This window comes from Peromyscus maniculatus, chromosome 1 (assembly GCF_049852395.1).
Source record: "Peromyscus maniculatus bairdii isolate BWxNUB_F1_BW_parent chromosome 1, HU_Pman_BW_mat_3.1, whole genome shotgun sequence".
In the NCBI taxonomy this organism is placed as follows: domain Eukaryota; kingdom Metazoa; phylum Chordata; class Mammalia; order Rodentia; family Cricetidae; genus Peromyscus; species Peromyscus maniculatus.
In genome coordinates this window covers 153,750,370-153,768,353 of record NC_134852.1, presented here as the reverse complement: position 1 = coordinate 153,768,353, position 17,984 = coordinate 153,750,370, and the positions used below count along the sequence as shown (strand labels likewise).

Here is a 17,984-nt window from a genome sequence, read left to right as displayed (position 1 = left end):
CCCATCCCCAGTGCCTGGCATGTAACCAGGCCCTAGGCAGGTGCCGGGAGACAGCTGCAGCATTAACCCGTGTCGCAGCAGGGGCTCAGGGAGAGCTGGGTTGGCCTAATCAAGGCTTGGCTGTGCAATGTCCAAACATATACAGGACAGCTGCCCTCCCCATGGGAAGTGCCCACACTCCATGCTGCCACTCACAGAGATTGCCTGAATGCCAGACTTCCAACCCCCCCCCACTCCCCCCACCCTCGGCCTTGAGTTATCGACGACCCCAGATGTAGTAACTAAATCTTCCCATGTACAGAGGCCAGCACCAGCCCTAATGTAGCATAATCACCTAACAGTATGTCCTCTAGCAGTTCACTGCAGAGTGCCTTGAGGTCCCAAGACTGACTTGGATCCTGGGCTACCCTAAATGGCAGGATCAAGGCCTGTCAAGCTGTACTTGCCCTAAACTTGTGCCTCACCTCTGGCTCTGTGTAGCAAAGACATGAATGGAGACACTGACCGGCTATGTTCATGGGGTGCTCTGTAACTATGAGTTGTCACCATAGTGGCATGCTAGTGTGTGTGTGTGTGTGTGTGTGTGTGTGTGTGTGTGTGTGTGTGTGTGCAACTCTCTGTGGCTTTCTTTTTAAAAATAATTATTATACTTGATATTTTACATGCGTGTATGTCTGTGTACCACATGCATGCTTAGTACCTGAGGGGGCCAAAGAGGGTGACAGATGCCCTGGAATTGGGAGTTACAGATAGTTATGAAGTACCAGGTAGGTCCTAAACCCACGTCTTCTAGGAGAGTGGCCAGTGCCCTTAACCGCTGAGCCATCTCTCCAGCCCCTGGCCATGGCTTTCTTAAGATGCAGCTCTGACACCTGGCCCTTACTCTCCTACAGGCTTGCCCACTGCTACAACATCACAAATGGGCTGAAAGTCCAACCTCAGCTACGGAGTCTAATCTAGGCCATCTCTTCAGGAGGAGATTCCTAGTCTGCTCCCTTCACACTTCCATAGATTCCACCTTCCTCTAAACTTCCCTCCTTTCCCACTGCAGAAAGACATATCTCCCACAGAACCTGTTGAACACATCCTTCAGTCTTTCCATCTGATAGCCAGAGAGATCCTTCTAGAAAAGTTCCTTCTCAAGAGCCCCTTAAAAATTGCTCATTGTGCCTTCAGGGCCCAGAATGTCCAGAGCCTGCTTATTGTGGAAGGGATGTAGAGCATTGGGGTCAGAGGTCACTGGGATATTGGCCAACATCTGTAGGAGAAAAGCAGGTCTGTGCACCTTAAGGACTGGTGGGGTTGAGGAGGTGTCAATAAATCCAAAAAGACACAGAATGGTGGGGAGATCCAGATGGAATACAGGCTCAAGAGACACAGAGGCCATAGGAGGAGGAAGGTTCTACAGCAAACACATGGACTATAAAGTCAGCTAAGAAGCCACTAAATGGAGGATTACAGAGAGCTCACGTAGGTCAGCAGAGTGGGGTGTGTGTGTCTACATGTACATGTGTGAGTGTTGACAGGGACATGAGGAGAGCCTGTGGAGACTGTGGACCCAAGGCCACAAGGGCTAGCCTTAAGAATGGGTTTTCTGGCCTTGCACCAGCCACTCACGGATAACCCAAAGTTATTGTTCACTTTGGACCACGACATACAGCTAGGCCTTTCCCCAGAAGATGGGCTGACCAAGCAGCCACGTGGTCCTGAGCCTCTCTGCTTTGGAGAAAAGCAATAACTTGGGAACCTGGCTGAGCCTGAAGCTGGTTCCCTCCTTAGATTCTGGGGATGGGGGTGGGGAGAATTGAGGCCCACAGAATCCCTTGGCCAGGGCCTGCTGAGTTGTTGCTTGGGTGAGGGGCTCCCACTTCAGCCGTTTTTCCTTCCTTGCCTGTGTGGAAGAGATCTGGTGTTTCCCTTGGGACCCCATGGTGCTCTGGGCCCCATCTGCACTTCTGTGCTGGCAAATGCAGAAGAATTAGCTCAGCAACTTCCTCCCCCTAATCCCCCACCCCCACTCTAAATACCTTGGAATCAAGAGAAAAGCCGAGTGGCCGTTTGCAGCCTAATTCTCTTCAGCTGTGCGTGCGTGCGTGTATGCGTGCGTGTTCTTGGGAGCAGAGGCCTGTGAGGGAACCTTTTGAACCCCAAATGTTGGAGTTGGAGGGAACACAAGGAACGTTGAGTCCAGCCCCCACCATGTCCAGATGACATAAACCAGATACAGGAGGAGGACAAGACCTGCCTCTGTCACAGGGAAACCCAAGCACAAAGCACCAGGTGCTGGGCTCTCGGCCACATGCATCCTTATCCCTCCAGTCCTCAGCCCCTGGAAGGTAACCAAGTGTAGGCGCACTACATCCTGAAGACACCCATGGTCACAGAGCACCTAGGCTAGCCTGGACCTGGGAAGGGACTACAGTGCAACCCAGCAAGGCCATGACTGCTGCCTTCTTCCCCAAATTCCTTGGTGCCTCAGCCTGCCTTGCAGCCCCCATCTCCCTCCACACTAGCCTGAAGTCTACCCAGTCCTCCCATGTCTCTCCAGAAACACCTATATGTCTCTTGTCTCTCAGCGAGAAAACAAATACTTTCAGTATCAAGTTCTATTCCTCTCTAGTCCCCCCCCCCCCCAAAGAATAGAGAGGCAGGCTTGGGGAGCATATAGCAGGCGTCCCAAGCTGACAGGCGGCACTAGTTGATCGACAGCACCCCGTGTGCAGGAAGGTGGTGGTGTGGGTACATAGGTCTTGTCCCTTGAGCCTATGTTCCAAAGGACAAGGACAGGTTTCTTGGCTTAACACATTTCTAAGACTGAGCCAAGGAGACTTCTTATAAGTATGGTGAGGTGTCTACCAGTCATCAAAAGGGCACTGACTAGGGACAGAACTGAGGGCCCAGATCTATAAAGTGACAATAGACATTCATGAATCTTTGTGGGGTGTGTCTTGACCAGAGACACAATTAGAACCCAGACTTTGTTAAATATAACATCAAATAAACTCAATTTTTATGATTTAAAAAAAAAATCCATTCTCAGCCTAGTGGTAGTAGCATACATCTTTAATCCCAGCACTTGGGAGGCAGAGGCAGGCAAATCTCTGTGAGTTCAAGGCCAGCTTGGTCTACAGAGCTAGTTTCAGGAGAGCCAAGGCTAGATTAAGAAACCCTGTCTTGGAAAAAAAAAATCCATTCTCTTATATTTTTGGTTGTGAGCCTAGCCTTTAATGGCTGAGCCATCTCTCCAGCCCTAAAAAATCCATTCTCAAGACAGAATCCCTATCAAGCTTCATGACTCCTGGGAGGATGCTCATTGCTCTACGTGACCTTGCTTTCCAGCTCACTCACAAATTTGAATAAAATAGAAGACCTTTGGGAAACTACAAGTAAGGTCTTAAGGATCAACTAGGGCACTTCCACAAGACATAGCTCCCCTAGGCAGCAGAAGTCTACCCATTTGGTTTGGATTAAGAACATCCATAACATTTTGAAAATGTGCCTGTATTTCTTACTGGGAGTTGTGTTTTGGTGAAACTTGTGGATACTCTCTAAAGAACTGGGGATCCTACCCTCCTGACCTTTCCTGCAAGAAATAGGCTGAAAAGAAGGGGACCCAAACAAAATCCCTGGCCTCCTGGGCCAGAAAAGGCAAAGGCCTAGGCCTCAGAGATAAGCTGGAAAGAGGCCTGCAGTCACAAAGAGCAGGGTTTCAATTTAGAGCCCCATGGCCTCCTCACATGCTCCTGGTGCCTGGCCTAGCTGCTCTGTGGGCCAGAAACATCACCTCTAACAGGCAAGTGGGAAACAAGACACACAGGATTCTGGTGCTGAAAGTGGAGGCCCCTCCTGATCTCAGCTAAGGAAGATGATAACCATGTTCACCCACATGGGCCTGCTGGCCCTCTTAGAGGTCATTTGAGAAGTTGGCAATGACAGGAAGCAGGAAGAAGGTGGCTGGTCACCTATCTTGGTGACAAAGACAGATGAAAGGGGCTGTTTGTCAGCCAAAGAGCCCAAGCTCCACTTCCAACATGCAAGTTCAAAGCTGAAATGATGAATTTTAAGATGGTGGCAGGTCCTTGAGTGGTGGCATTAGTTGTACATCTGCTCTGGGATAGGCAGAAAAGAAAACCACTAGTTAGGTATGAGGGTAGGACTGGCCTTTGAATCAAATGTAGCATGTTCGAAATGGGCCCAAAGGGGAAAGGCAAAGCAGATGTGTGGCCTGGCAGGAAGTAGGGTAGAGCTAGGCACAGCTTCTGGGGGTAAGAAAGGAACTGCCTGATGCTGGGGACATGACACCATTTTCTCTTTTCCCCAGATGAACAGTAACAGCAGAAGAAAAAGAAAAGAAAGAAAAACAAAAAACAGAAACACCCCACCAAGCCCTCACCCAGTCAGTCAGTCATCCTTGGCAAGAGAGATTCCTGGCTGTTTTTGTAGACATATATTTTCAGCAAAAGCAGTTAAGATGTATGGCCTCTGTGTGCTTTAGATGACCACACCCTGGCCTGCTCACAGGACTGGCTCTCCCTCCCCTTCTCTCAGCTCCCTCGTTTGAAGTCAATTCTGGGGTGGTTTGGAGAGTACACTCAGAGTCCCACATGCTAAAACTACAATTTGCACAGGAAGTCCACATTGCCCCCAGCCTTGCTTACGAATCCAAGCAAGTGGTATGTCCTCCAAATTTGCTATTTTGGCTTTAGTTTGTCAGGTTTCTCCAGGTTATAGTTCAATACCTGGCACAAGGGCAGTGCATAGACTGTGTGGACTGGATGGATGCATGAATAAGTAGACAGAGTGGGAACTATCCTGGACACTCCAGAGACAGGACCCCAAACCAAGAGAATCTGGAGTGAGGTAGAGTGGCTGGGGTCTAATCTCAGGTCTATCATTACCTAGCTTTGTGACCTGGGCAGACCCAGGGCCCCCTCCATTTCAGCTACACACAAGTAGGACTTACCTTCCTGGGTGATAACAAAGAAAAACAAACATCCCCGCAGGCGGTGGTGCACACCTTTAATCCCAGCACTCAGGGAGGCAGAGGCAGGTGTAGCTCTGTGAATTCAAGGGCAGCCTGGTCTACAGAGTGAGTTCCACGACAGCCAGGGCTACACACAGTGAAACCTTGTCTCGAAAAAACCAAACCAAACCAGACCAAACCAACCAACCAACTAAACAAAACCCCACAAACAACAACAATAAATCCAAAACAACAACAAAAACATGGCGGCCTCAGGAGGATGAGGGGGACAGACAGAGAGGGTGGTGAGGGTGGATTGTTTTTTGCATTCCAAGGTCAGGCCAGGGCCAGAGGCCCCTCATCCTAGGTCATGGAACCTTTCAGAAACAGTGGCTGTTTCAGGGATCCGCCTTGGCGCTACACTGTGGTTGGTTTCACACCAATTCAGAGGCATGAGCTCCAGGCTCAGCTAGAAGGACAGGTGGGGGTAGGGCGACCATACTCCTTAGACCCCAGCAGGGTAGAGCGTATGGACAGGCTCACCCAATCCAAGCCCTGGAAACATCAGGCTGTTTCCCCTCAGCCAATAACAATGTGCAGCACGGAGCTATCTGTGTTCAGCCAATCGTGAGGTAGATCTCCCCTCATTACTCAACACCTGTCCAATCAACTGTGCCGTGGCTTCCACGTCACCAAGGTCTGGGTAGGTGGCCTGGCCACGGTCGCTAGGCAGAACAGTCGCGGCCGCAGCAGCACAGCACGTTTTTCCCGAGGGTGCTTCTCTACAGAGCCTGTGGTGGTTCTGTTTGGTCCAGTCAGATCCGGTGTGGTCTGCCTCATTTTGGATTACTCCAGTGTGCTTCTCCTCCGCGTGGTTCCGGTCCAGTCAGCCTCTGTGGGCTTTGCTCAGAGTGATCCTCCGCAGTGTGGTTCTTCTCCGCGTGGTTTTGCTCAGCGCGTCCGTCCTCAGCACGGTTCTCCACGGTGAGGTCGTATCAGTCATCAGCCCCCGCGTGGTTATCCTCGACTCGGTTGGATGTGCCTCAGCTCGGATTCCTAGAGCGCGGTTCGCCTCAGTCCTGACCAGCTCTCCTCGGAGTGCTTTGCTCTGGGTGGTCCTCCTCAGTGTTTCTCCTGTGCACAGACCTCCGTGGCGAGGTCTCATCCGTTTCAGCATGGTGGTCCTCGGTACGGTCCGATCTGCCTCAGCTCGGGTCGCTTAAGCGTGGATGGCTCTGGTGAGGTTTCCTTCAGCTTTGATCACTCTGGTGGGGATCACTCTGGCGCTGATTGCTCTGGGGCAGTGGGGGGGGGGGTCCCTTGGCGCGGTCGGCTCCCTTGGCGCGGTCGGCTCCCTTGGCGCGGTCGGCTCCCTTGGCGCGGTCGGCTCCCTTGGCGCGGTCGGCTCGCCTTGGCGCGGTCGGCTCGCCTTGGCGCGGTCGGCTCGCCTTGGCGCGGTCGGCTCCCCTTAGCGCGGTCGGCTCCCCTTAGCGTGGTCGGCTCCCCTTAGCGCGGTCGGCTCCCCTTAGCGTGGTCGGCTCCCCTTAGCGTGGTCGGCTCCCTTGGCGTGGTCGGCTCCCTTGGCATGCTCCCCTTTCCTTCTCAGCATTCTTTTGTCAGCCGGGTCCCCTCAGGGCCTTTCTCAGTGCGTTTTCCTCAAGGAGCTTCTTTTCCTCAGCGTGGCTCTATCTGGAGTGCTTCTCTCCTCAGCTCGGTTCTCAGCACGTCTTTTTCCTCAGCATGGTTCTCCCTCAGTGCGCTCTTCTCCTCAGCGTGCTTTCCCTTGCTTTGTGGTTCTCCAAGCTGTTCCCTGGCACGGCTCAAGTGGCAGGTCCACGTGGTGGAGCTGGTAGCCCCCACGCGGCAACTACCGTCGGCCAGAGGCTGAGGTGATGCCGTGCCGCGCTTTCGCGGCTCCATCTTCATCTAGCGGCCTCGGCTCCATCTTCGTTTCGCGGCCGCGTTCCAGGCCTCGGTTCGATCTTCGTTTCGCGGCCGCGTTCCATCTTCGTTTCACGGCCTCGGTTCGATCTTCGTTTCGCGGCCGCGGTTCCATCTTCGTTTCATGGCCTCGGCTCCATCTTCGCTTCACGGCCCCGGCTCCATCTTTGTTTCGCGGCCGCGGTTCCATCGTCGTTTCGCAGCCGCTATTCCATCTTCATCTTGACCACAGAGGCAGGGGGTGGCCTTGAGGCCAGTTGAGTCCCGAGGTCAATTGAGTCTCAAGGTGAGTGGCCTGGGACGCGGGCTCAGGCCGTGGGGTTCTGAGACCCAGGCTGAGTCTGAACGCGCTCGAGCTGGGGCTGACTCCGTTTGGATGCACCTCAAGCTTCGCAGCCCTGCGTGGCCCTTGCCAAGGTCTGGTGGCCTTGCTAGATGGCGACTGACTTTAAAAGAGGGGCTTCATTTGGGATGCTCTCACATGTTGGAGGGAGGGGTATCATGGAGCTGAGTCTGGGGGAGGCTGGTTATTTCTGAGTTCCAAACTGAATTGAGATCTGACTCTTGAATCTGAGTTTTGTGGGGGGTGGGGAGGGCGAGGGTGGGTTTACGGTGGTTTCGAGCCCAGAGCAGAGTCGCAACTGGAGGTTAAGTAGGGATTCGGGTGATTCTGAGTCTGGAGCTGAGTTGAGATGCGAGTCAGCATTCAGGTGTGGAGTCCATTGTGGTTCAGGAATGGGATCTGGCAGTGGAGGCCGCAGTGGTTGCAGTGTTTCCTGGCCGTCCTAATGCTGTGACCCTTTAATACAGTTCCTCATGTTGTGGTGACCCCCAACCATAAAATGATTTTTGTTGCTACTTCGTAACTATAATTTTGCTACGGTTATGAATTGTAATGTAAATATTTGTGTTTTCCCATGGTCTTAGGTGACCCCTGTGAAAGGATCATTGGACCCAAAGGGGCCGAGCCCTACAGGTTGAGAAATGCTGGATTAGTTAGTTAGACCCAAGTGAGGAAACAGAGTTGAACTGCCAGTTACCTCCAGATTCTCCGTTGGGATTTGATCCCTTCCTATGGTTTTGAGTCGAGATCCAAGAGTCTCAGGTCCCTTTTGGGGACTAGACTGAGGGTTTTGAGCTATATTCAGGGACCTGACTCGGGAGTCCAGAAAGAATTAAAGTTGGTTTTGAGTGTGAGTGTAGCATGGACTGAGTTAGGGATCAAGACTGAAATATAAAGAGTCTGTTTTTTAGCGAGTGTGGATCACATTTTGAGAAGTAATGTATAAAAATTTTTGTCATCTGTGGATCAGAGTTGATTAAAGGATCACCAAGGCCAGGGCGCAAATCTCAGTCATCCATTTTGTTCCTCCCGGCTGGCCATGCTCTCTTTTCTGTAAAATGGGGATGAGTGTTGTCTGGCGGAACCATTCTTGGCATAAAAGGGAGTAGTAATTCACTGGATAAAAATAGTTTTAGCTTATATGACCAAGAAGTGCAAAAGGTTTCTCAGTAGTAATAGGCACAAATGATATACAAATCTTTTCTCATACTATGTATCCTTTGTTAGTCAGAAACGAGCAAAGGGGACTTTTTTTGTTCTTTTCTCTAGTACTTGCCCCACCCCCAGCCATGAGCCTAATACACAGCCATCCTCAGGCAATACTTGTTGAAGGAAAGCAGGCAGGCAGGATTAACCAGATTTCTATGGTGTCTCAAATGATCCATTTCTGCACCTGTTTTCCAGATACTCACTAGGAGAAAAATTTAAGGATTGGATTGCTTGATTCTGGTTCTATTTTAATATATTACCAAACATACTGAAGAAAAAAAGTGGATCTTTTTCAGGATTTATGCTCAGCTAGAAGGATCTTTTAAAATTTCGAATCAGAGCATGTCCAAATTCAAATAAGGAGAGCACAAATTAAAAAAAAAAATGAGCCATTTCCCTGATGAACATCGATGTAAAAGTTCTATGTACAGTATTAGCTAACTGAATCCAACAGTATATTAAACAACAGTTCTTAAACAAGTGGGATTTCTCCTTGGAATGTAAAGATGACCCCTTATCAGAAACTCTATCCATGTAACTCACAACATTAAAAGACTACAGGAGAAAAACCATATGGTTCTCTCAATAGAGGCAGAAAATTTATATGATAAAGTTTAACACCTATGTATGTATTTGAGGGGGCTAGAGGACATTACATAGAAAGCCAGATCTAGAAGAGAACTTCTTTAACTTGATTCAGTATATATCTAAACTTAACTTTCTGGTAAACTTAAGGGAGAAACTGTATTATTCTTTTAAGATAAGGAACAGGTCAAGGGTATTATCCTAGCCACCTCCTAATATAAAGAAAAGAAATGGAGATGTGAGGCTCTTGTGGTAGGAAGAGTGAAACTAATTATGTACAGATCAGAGGAATTTTTTATACTGGAGTTTGCAAACATTTTGGTGTTACAACCTTTGTGCACTTAAAAATCATTAAGCACCCCCCCCAATTTATTTCTTTAGATAGATAATATCTATTGGTAGTTACATTCTTAAAAATTAAAACTGTGCTTAAAACATAGAGCTGTATAAGCATATTTCCAGTGAGGTCATACCTTTGGAAAACTCTGACTTTGTGAGAGTCAAAATAGAAAAGGCAGACAAGGTCTGAGTATTATGAAAATACTTTTTCCTAAGACCTTCTATGACTTTTCTTGAGAGGGTCTGAGTATGCTTCTTGGGAATCTTTGGGCTTTGACGACTGCTGAGCTACCTGAAAAAATAATAGTTTTGCAACTAAAGAAAGATTTTAGCAAATGTTTTGGGTATATGCAGTATATATATCATTTGGGTATATATTCAAACAAACAACAAACCAACCACGTTTCTTTATAGCAATAGTGATTTAAAAGATGGAAGAAGTGAACTAAGATAGCAATTAGAATAGCAACAAAATTTTCTGGTCTAAACATTTTTTTTTTTAAAGATGATGTTTATAGGAAAAAATGTAAATTCCCATTGGAGGATAAAGAAAGGCAGAGACATCCATTTTCTTGGATGGGAAAATTTAGCATTAGAAACCTCAATATTTTGCAAATCTATAAATTCAGTTAGATTGCCATCAGACTTCTAGTTGGAGGGTTTAACATGTATTCCTCAAGAATTTTTGTGAAAGTAAAAGATCTAAAAATGCCAAGTGAACTTTGAAATAACATTCCACGCCTTAGCAGCCAGAAGGGCGTAGTGACAAAGACCCAGACGAAAGCTCCAGAGCTCAGCGCTGAGTCTAGAGAAGGTGACGTGATAAAAAAATGGTACCGCATATCAATGAAGACTACTTGGAAGATGTTAGAAAACCAGTAAAATAGAAAAATCCTGTGGATTTCTGAGTCCCTAGAAAAAGTGAGCTCCAAATAGACCAAAAACTTTGAAGTGAAAGGTAGTTGACATTTACTTAGTAAGAAAAACCATGGAGAATAATTTCCTGGTCCAAAGTGGCATGGAGGTCTTAAGCAGGACAAATCTTAAGACTAAAATTTATGAACTTGAATAAATGATGCAAATTAAGGATTTCTATTAAACAAATCCACCATGGCCCGTGACTCTATTTCTGATAGAAAGGCATGATTCGCCTTTTAATTCTTTCACAAATGTAATTTTGTCCATGACAAACTACAAGATAACTGAAATACTAAAACTAGAGAACAGCAGTTTAAGATGACGAGAAAGCCCTGCAAATCAGTGAGAGAAAGATGACAAGAAACTTGGAGGGTTAACGGTGAAAATATGCCCAAACTTAAGTCACCAGAGAAATGCAAATCAAAGTGACATTTATTTTTCTTATGAGAAAGAAGCCTTAGAAAGGAGGATAATGCCAAGTGTTGGCAGAAGGTAGGGAACAAGCCTCCCTGCCTGCTGCAGGTGAGAAGGGAGACCGGCACAGACATTCTGGAAAGCTGGCCAGCATTTTTTCCTCAAATAAAATATTTTATACCTGCGGCGCAACAGTTTCCCTCCTGAGTAAACATGCTGGAGCAGTTCTCCCCCAGAACAAGGAGAGGCTGTGTGTGCCTGCTCAGCACAGCATGGCCTGGGGGTGGTGGGGTGGTGGGCATTTGGCTCTGGTTGCTGTGGTTAGAAGCAGGGGACTAGATGTACACTTCACAAGATGGAGACACATAGAAACAGTGCTGAGTGACACAAACACCAAACAGAAGGAGGGTTTCAGTACATGCCTCTGTTTAAATTAAAATTACACACCACCCAGACCTGCAGTAACGGCATGCCATCCATACATACGGTGATATAAATAAATTACTCTGGAGCAGCTGTCTGAGTAGAAGGGAGTTGGGGGTGGGGGGGTTGGTACAGGATAGAGATAGAATGAAAAAGCATGGAAGGAGCAGAGTGGTACTTTTAAACAGACCCTTCCAAGGTAATAGTGTTTTACGGGCTGAAGGCTGTGATTTACTCTCTGTGCTATGCACCAGAATCCCAAAGCCAAGGATGAAGGAATAAATGTACATCTATCACTCTCCTGCCAGATACCCTCTGTGGACTCCTATTTCTAGGAACATCAGATTTTTACAAGATTGGCTTGCCTTGGACTCTGACCATTTTTTCCTCTCTTGCTGAGCTCTGGCCTCACCAGCATTCTTTGTGTGTTTATGTGATTTGTGCATTTGTGCACATATGCATGTGGCTGCTCTTCTAGGTACATGCATGTGTGGAGTCCAGAGGTTGACACTGGGTGTCTTCCTCTATCACTTTCTACTTTATTTATTTATTTATTTATTTATTTATTTATTTATTTAGGTTTTTCGAGACAGGGTTTCTCTGTGTAGCTTTGCGCCTTTCCTGGGACTCACTTGGGAGTCCAGGCTGGCCTCGAACTCACAGAGATCCACCTGCCTCTGCTTCCCTAGTGCTGGGATTAAAGGCGTGTGCCACCACCGCCCGGCCCCTACTTTATTTTTAAGACAGCATCTCTCACTGTTCCTGGAGTTCACCATTTTGTCTTGACTGGCTGACCAGTGTCTTAGTGTCTGTGATCTACAATCCCAGTGCTAGGATTATAGGCATGTGTTGCCACACCTGGGGATCCCAACTCAGGTTTTCATGATTTCCAGCAATCATAATTCCCAGCAATTACTGTATTTAGTGAGCCAGCCCAGCACCAACATTCTTTTATTTTGTTACAACAGCAAAGTATTCTTCCCACCACAGGGTCTTAAGGTTAGCCACCCTTGCATTTTCCTGTAATCTGCCTATATTGGTAGAAATGCCTTTTCCAACCTGCCATATCAGTCAGTTTCTTCAGCTACTTGTTAGCTCAGTCTCTGAAGTGTGGGCTATACTGTGTTATTTTTCTTGTTCCTTAGGCATCCACTTAAGTTGGCTGCCTGTCTCTTCCCATAGAAGAGAGGTCCTGTGAGAGCATGCATGTCTTCTCTATAGGGTTAGCACTCTGCAGGTGTGTTACACGTTTCTGGCGAAACATTTGGCAGGTAATTCCTGTCCCCATAAACTATGAGATTTCTTTAAAATTTTTGGTTACAACAATCTTAAAACAACAACAACAAATGAACAGAGCCCCACTTACTTTTTATGTGTATGAATGTCTTGTCTGCATGTATGCATGTGTACCATGTATATGTCTGGTATCCATGGAGGACAGAAGAGGGGGATCACATCCCCTGGAACTGGAGTTTCAGATGGTTGCAAATTACCATATGGATGGTGAGAAACAAACTTAGGTCCTCTACAAGAGCAGCAAGTATTCTTAGCTACTGAAATATCTCCAACCCCAACTATAAATCCAGTTACAGCAATCTTTTAGCTTCAGTTCCTGAGTTGTGGATAGCATTGGCACCTGTGGCTTTCCCAGGTTGGAGATGGCCTGGAAAGAGGCTGGGTTGGGTCTTCTCACCACCTCCAGTTAGTACAGACTAGGAAGTGGCTCTTGTGAACAATGGATCCAGAAGTTTACAGTACACTTAGGAGGAGAGGAGGGTTTGCCTCCGAGAAGGCTGGTTGGGGAGAGTAAGTGGGTGGCCTCTAATACTGGGTTTCCTTTCTCTGTGCTTGCCTCTGATATCAGCCTTTGCCATGATCCTCTATGCTGCCTGGCCCCAGAAAGTCTGGGTCACTGGCCGGAGCCCAGACTCCCAGGGTCCTGATCAGAGCCCTCAGGAAGGCCTGGGAGATTAGAGCACAGAACTCCCTAGCCTCTCCCACAGGGAACTAAAAGCTTCCCCAAGCCTTTCCTAGGCCCTGAGACCCTTGTTTGCAATTTAAATGTGGCCTCCTTTATGGAAGAATCCCAGCTCCTTGAAGAGTCTTGGGCTCACTCTCCCTAGCAGTCCTAGCCTTAGCCAGGAGAAGAAACTGATCTAATTGGCCTTTCTCCTAATAATGCTAATTGTGGCAATTAGCTTCTGAGAATAGGGAGGGGGCAGGGCCAAGCATACCAGTTTGTCCTTAGCTCAAATCCAGACCCACTACTCAGGCTGTTGTCCAGGTTGACTGAGCCCTGTGAAGGTTCTGCCTGGGCAAAGATACAGAGATAAAGGAGGGAGGGTTGAGGCCTGCTGGCTTTCAAGGATGGTTACAGTGTCTATACAGGTGACCCTGGGCTTTGCCATATGGTCCTTCCAAAAGAGGGTCTAACTGGAGTATAGAGATGGTCTGAATTAATCAACAAAACAATATCCACCTTCCATTCTGTGTGTGTGTGTGGAGAGAGAGAGAGAGAGAGAGAGAGAGAGAGAGAGAGAGAGAGAGAGAGAGAGAGAGACCGAGACCAGGGGAGGGGGTATGAGGACTTCTAGTGTGACAGCAAATTAAGTTCTGAAGCATATGGCTTTTATAGATTAAGAAGCCATTCCTTAGTATGGCCAATTGGAAGATCTAAACCTCTTAACCTCCTAACATACACAGAAGGAGCGTGTGTTTCTTTATTCTGCAGTCTTGTTTACAAAGCGCTCCAGGCCCTATTCCCTCTGGGAGCTGGGAGTATGGTCTGATGGCAGGAAACTTAGTCCTAGGCACAGGCATAAGCAGCCTACATGTTGAGTTATTCTAAGGTTACATCATAGCTGACTTTTAGTCAGTATATAGTGTCTGTATGGTACAGAACCTTTCCAGGAAGTGAATTATGTGTAGGAGGCAGGAAAGTGATTATTGCCCCATTTTATAGACTCAGCCATTCAACACTTACTAGTTGAAAGTCTACCACACATCACACAACTGGCTCAAGGTGGAGGGACGTTACAGGAGTCGAGTCATGCCTGTCCTGTGGGGCCCGTGTTTGGTTATATATTGAGGGGGAATACTATCTGAGAGCTGGAGATACAGAGAGAGGCCTATCAGGAACCAGCCAGAACCAATCTGGAATCCTAGTGAGGCACTAAGACCAGGAAAGCAGTGTGAAGGAGGGAACCAGAGAGAAAGAAGCTAGGTTTCTAAACTGGGGTACAGAGCTTCAGGCCTTGTTTCCTGTGAGGATCTTGGGCTTGTTCTGAGACCACCAAGAGCTGCCAAGGGTTTCACACTCAGGGAACTAAGTGGAATCCAAACTTTAAAAGGAATTTTCTTGCTGAGTGGAGAATGAATAGGAAGGGAACGAAGCAAGTAAGTTACAATTTGGAAGGTGTGGCTTACCAGGGCAGTGACAATACAAAAGGAGGGAGTAAAGTGATCAGTCGGGCTTGGTAATGTTCTAGGTGGGACAGCTAGGAGAAGAGGTGTTGGACATGGTTTCAGGCTTATGCTACTGGAAGAACTTTCATTAGAGGAGGAACAGTACGTTGGGGGGAATGAGATATGAAGTAGATAGATATAGGAGGGTCCATCCACTGAAAAGATGGTAGTCAGTCCAGGAAGGAGTTCCTGGTACTGAGGGGACCATCTTAGTGGGCAGCAATACTTAGTGGGCAGGGAAACTGGGGACAGAGCCATCAGGGTGGCAAGACAACCAGCATGGGACAAATAGAAAAGAGGAGCCCATTCTTGCAGAGGTCATATGGAGTCAGTGTTATAGTCTTCTGAGGGTTGGCAGTAGACAGCAACTAGCCTGGAATGTGCCTCCTGCCAGGATGACTATGACATCTGCCTTTCTCCGGGATAATTAGAGAGAAGTCCATATTCCTCAGTGGTTCTGTTTTCTCTCTCTGTTCCTCGAATTAGGGTAGCAAAGAGAACTTTTCCACAGAATGTGCAGGGAGGGTCACCTCCCTTAGGAGGCCTCGTCCTTCCTGAAGTATTTCACAATCTTGGAAGGATGGAAAATCCTTCTACCCATTTTAATGCAAAGCTGGGAAAGCTTTAAAAAATGGCCTTGAATAGGCGGAGATGAAAAACAAAGAGGCTGCCAACACTGGAGGCTGGGGGGAAGGGGATATGGGGTAAGGAGATTTTGGTAGGCTCCAAAGTTAGCAGTTTCGGAGCTTTATTGCTCAGACCCGGAGGCCCAAGCCAAACAGGGCAGGACCAGGGTTCAAGGTGCAAGGGACAACAGTCCTTTGGCGGAAGAGGTCTCTTTCTTGTTTTTTATTCCTGATTAACTGTTCAAACAGCCTTCAGAGATTCTTCAAAAAGCTGTTAACTGTAGATCCTCCACTTCTTCTACTAGCTAATTTTTAAACACAGCTGAGCCCTGAGTGTCCCTTCCAAAGGCTCAGAGGTCAGAGGCCAGCACAAACTCTATGCGAGCTCTGTGCAGGCTTTACCTCATATGTCTAGGAACGATGTACATTAGAGTAGAGGCTCTGATCCCTCCCTCGTCCATGTGCCAGATCAAGGTTTCATCCTCTGCCCTTTGCCCAGGGTTTAGTGGGTTTTGCTAATATTACTGTAATTCCCAACTGAACCTTCCAGGTCATTGTAAAAGAGCAGGGACTGTATGGCAAAACCTGGGTGGGAAAAGTGGCTCAGACTGTTAAAAATAAGCTCCCAACAGTGGAAGGGAAGCACTCCCTCCTTGAGGCCTGAGGTCAGTGTTCCCATTAATCTTCCTGACAGGTTATACCTACCCTAAGGGTTTCAGGGTCATACCCTATCCGTAACCACCCAGAACTTTTGAGAGATGGCATTTCATACCTAGAGGTACTGTCACAAATACATACAATCAATGTGCATACACATCTGTCCTATTCCCAGTCAGGGCCCAATGTTTCTCCTTGTCCTTCTCTTAGCTTATGTGGCATCTACCTTGTAATAGATGCTGAGACCTGCTTAGATCCATGGCTATTCCTGAAGTCCAAGGACTCAGCCTTCTGGTGTCACCCACCTCATCCTAGCTCTCTGGGATCCCAGCTTTTCTAAGGGGGCCAGTAGCCCTCTCAGCCAGCCACATGTCCCTTGCCAGACAGCCATGTCAACAGTTCTGGTGCTCTTTAACTACTGTTAGGCATTGTGGACCTCAGGTTCTGTGGATGGGATTTAAGACTTGTAAGAGCACAAGAAAGAGTAAAAAGAAAGCATGCTACACAGAAAGACTTGTCTGAGGCCAGTGGGTGCCTGACATGTCAGAACTGCCTGACATGAGTCCTGCCTCTGGGGAAGTCAGCACTCCTTGTCTGTAAAAGGGCACATCCTGTCTTAACCTTGGCAGAGAGACTGCTCTTGGGTTCATGCTTCTGTAGAAGCAGTCTCAGTAGGAGTAGAGAGACAGGTCCTGTTCTCCCAGCCCTCTGCTTGGGCAAGAGTCTTCTAAGAAGTCACATTCTAAAGCAAGTCACAGGTATCACAGGTTGGGAAAGGCAGGCTAGGAGTGCCAGGGTCTGGAGCAGTTGGACGCCATCCCTGAGAATAAGCTGGACATATAGGTGTGGGTGCTTAATACCGTGGTAGGTATGTAGAAAGGCCCCAGGACACCACGATAAGGTACCACTTCCCTTCCTGCCTGGGTTGCCTTAGCCCCAAATACCCTACCACTAACTTGCTGTAAAAAGATGGAGCTGGTCCATATGCAAAGATAGAGAATGCCTCTACCAGCCATTCATCCTGCCCTGGCTTGCTCCAGTAGACTACATATCTCCTCTTGATTCTGGTTCTTAAAATTCCTAAGTCTCAATAATCCAGAAAATAGCCACTACAACAAATGTTTATGTTCTTCATCCTATCCTTCCCACGGAGGCCTAAATGCTAAGAACAGTAGTGCCTGGAGTTCTCCAGAGGCTGCCATGGGGTCCATCACCCTACACAGTGCTGTCCTCCTCTTCATTCCCTTCTTAAGGGTGGGCTTCTTCTTCTCCTATAGGCACTTCTTTCCAAAGCCACTTGAAAGGCCTTAAGTTTTAGAGGGATAACCTGAGGGTGGCACTGAGTCTCAGGGTGCAGATGAAAGATTATCTACGCAGAGCTGGTGGAACCCTCAGTCTGCGGGGCTGACTTCAAAGCTGCTGCTGGGCTTAACCCACTGCATCAAAGTCAGCCAGTTAAACAGTTTGCACATAAAAGGGAGAGTGGAGGGCTTAAAGGCCTTCCTGTGAAGGCAGGCAGGCATTCCACCCTCTTCTTAGGCACAAGAGCCACTGGAGGAGGAAGCAACTGCTTCTCAAAACTTGCAGAAATTACAGTATAACCTGGTTTAGGATTTGAAGACTCTACAAGCCTTAGGCCTTATGAGGCACCTGTGTGGAGAGGCCCTTCATATCTGTTCAGCTACCTGCTTTATATCCGATCTTGTACTATGCTTCCCTGCCTCCAGCACCCATGTTTTGGGTGGCAGATTATTTGGCTGTTGAGTATGAGGATGTATGGTGTGACAGTACAGAAGGAACTCAAGAGTCAGGCTGCTCAGACTGGATCCCAGCTTTTAGGTATGTTTGAACAAAGGCTTGTTACAGTACTTTCCTTCCAGCCTTAGCAGCCTTGTGTGAGCAGGTTTAGAGGAGATACCCCCCCCCCCCCAGAACTCTCTGCAAAGGCCCAGGGGAATCTACATTACTCTGTCTCCCTACTTTGCCTCTCTCCCCACCCCTGCTGGGTCCCTTGCTTGACTCCAGTATACTGTGGTCCCAGAAGCACCAACTTCTCAAGCAGAGCCTAACCTTTCAGAGCACAGAGGGGTGCTGACCCTGC

At 47.9% G+C, this 17,984-nt stretch overlaps 1 protein-coding gene and 1 long non-coding RNA gene across 3 annotated transcripts in view; one reads left to right on the top strand and one right to left on the bottom strand.

Moving 5' to 3' along the window:
* The window catches only part of Kcnq1 (potassium voltage-gated channel subfamily Q member 1), a 330,113-nt gene that overhangs the window by 125,467 nt on the left and 186,662 nt on the right, over positions 1 to 17,984 (bottom strand). The window lies entirely within an intron of this gene.
* The window catches only part of LOC143269684 (uncharacterized), a 62,679-nt gene continuing 50,373 nt past the window's right edge, over positions 5,679 to 17,984 (top strand). Inside the window, exon 1 of the long non-coding RNA XR_013046262.1 lies at positions 5,679 to 6,201. This is a non-coding gene — a long non-coding RNA (uncharacterized LOC143269684). The remainder of the gene's footprint in view (positions 6,202 to 17,984) is intronic.